Source organism: Pelodiscus sinensis, chromosome 1, assembly GCF_052426305.1.
Source record: "Pelodiscus sinensis isolate ZL-2025 chromosome 1, ASM5242630v1, whole genome shotgun sequence".
In the NCBI taxonomy this organism is placed as follows: Eukaryota; Metazoa; Chordata; order Testudines; family Trionychidae; genus Pelodiscus; species Pelodiscus sinensis.
Genome location: NC_143052.1, coordinates 241820351 through 241822032, shown reverse-complemented (window position 1 = coordinate 241822032; position 1682 = coordinate 241820351).

Here is a 1682-nt window from a genome sequence, read left to right as displayed (position 1 = left end):
CAGGGGTGAGAATATATACCTGCTATGTGTCTATTTTGCATGCATTTAATAAGAGCTCAGAGAACCAAAGGGTTTCATGGTACCTGTAAGGCTGTGTCCAGACTCCATGCCTCCGTCGACGGAGGCATGTAGATTAGCCAGATCGGAAGAGGGAAATGAAGCCGCGATTAAAATAATCGCGGCTTCATTTAAATTTAAATGGCTGCCCCGATCTGCCGATCAGCTGTTTGTCGGCAGATCGGGAGAGTCTGGACGCGATGCCCCGACAAAGAAGCCTTTCTTCATCGACACAGGTAAGCCTCGTGAAACCAGGTTTACCTGTGTCGATGAAGAAAGGCTTCTTTGTCGGGGCATCGCGTCCAGACTCTCCCGATCTGCCGACAAACAGCTGATCGGCAGATCGGGGCAGCCATTTAAATTTAAATGAAGCCGCGATTATTTTAATCGCGGCTTCATTTCCCTCTTCCGACCTGGCTAATCTACATGCCTCCGTCGACGGAGGCATGGAGTCTGGACACAGCCTAAGTGACTTATTAGTGTAATTTCTGTCCTGTCCTTTGTAGTGTCTGTGTTATCTGTAACACAGTAGTAGCATTTAACAACTAAGTTTACCCTGTAACAATAAAGTAGTAACTGTTTAAGCTTTAACCTGACTCCTTCAGTTGCTGTAACAGAACCAAGCACAATTTAAAAGAACTTCAGCCGGTAATAAGGGACTCACTGCCCTGACCGTCGGCTGACACATGGCTAGTGGCCTAGGTCTGTGTGACATGTCTAGTGCTGGTGATCAGTAGACTGCTTCTACTGTCATCATTACTGGCCAACAGCTAGCCTCATTTAGGTGAAGAGGAGGCTGAGTGTATGCATTTTTCCTGCTGATGTATATTGTCTACACAGGCAAGAGCTTTGAAGTATGCCCTGAGTGGTACTAGCCAGTAACTGGGTCCTTGCATGCCCAGGAAAACTCCACGAGGGATCTGAGAGGTGGCACGTGCCCTGACACATTAACCTATGTTCCTACCTGCTGGGTAAGCAGTGAAGACCTCAACTGTTTCTATGCCAAATTAGAGTATTTCACTCTACAACAGCATCGCAAGCAGATGCAGGCATAGCAGTTGTTCCATGCACTCTTTATGGTAGTAGATGACTATTCCACACCAACAGTCATAGGTTGTAACCTAACCCCAGCCAGTTGTCTTTTGAACGTATGCTACTGATTAGCACAGCAAATGAGTAAGAGCGTGTGCATGGTGTGATGCAAGCCATCTCCACCAGCAAGTGTTTTGATGATGAAGGAAAGTCTTATGGGGACAGGTGAGTGGAGAAGTAACAGATGGGGAGATGCTGGCAGTCATGGTTGCATATCTACATGCATGTGGCTCATGACCTCAGTGATACCTGCTTTGTGGAACGTTAGTACTTTATGCAACAACTCAACCGCCACCTGACTTGAGAGCGGCTCAATACTTGTTGCCAGGGATCTTCCCAGTTGTAGAGTTGCTATTGTCTCACTCAGTGAGGTCAGACTTGCAGATGAAGGACAACTCACAGAGATCAGCACAAGGTACATGCCCTTCTGGCGAGATCACCCATCCTAAGATCCTAAAACCGGGTGTTGGCTTTGCCATTAACAACTCTATTGCTTCCAACCTGGAAAGTCTACCTAAAGGCATAAGTGATCA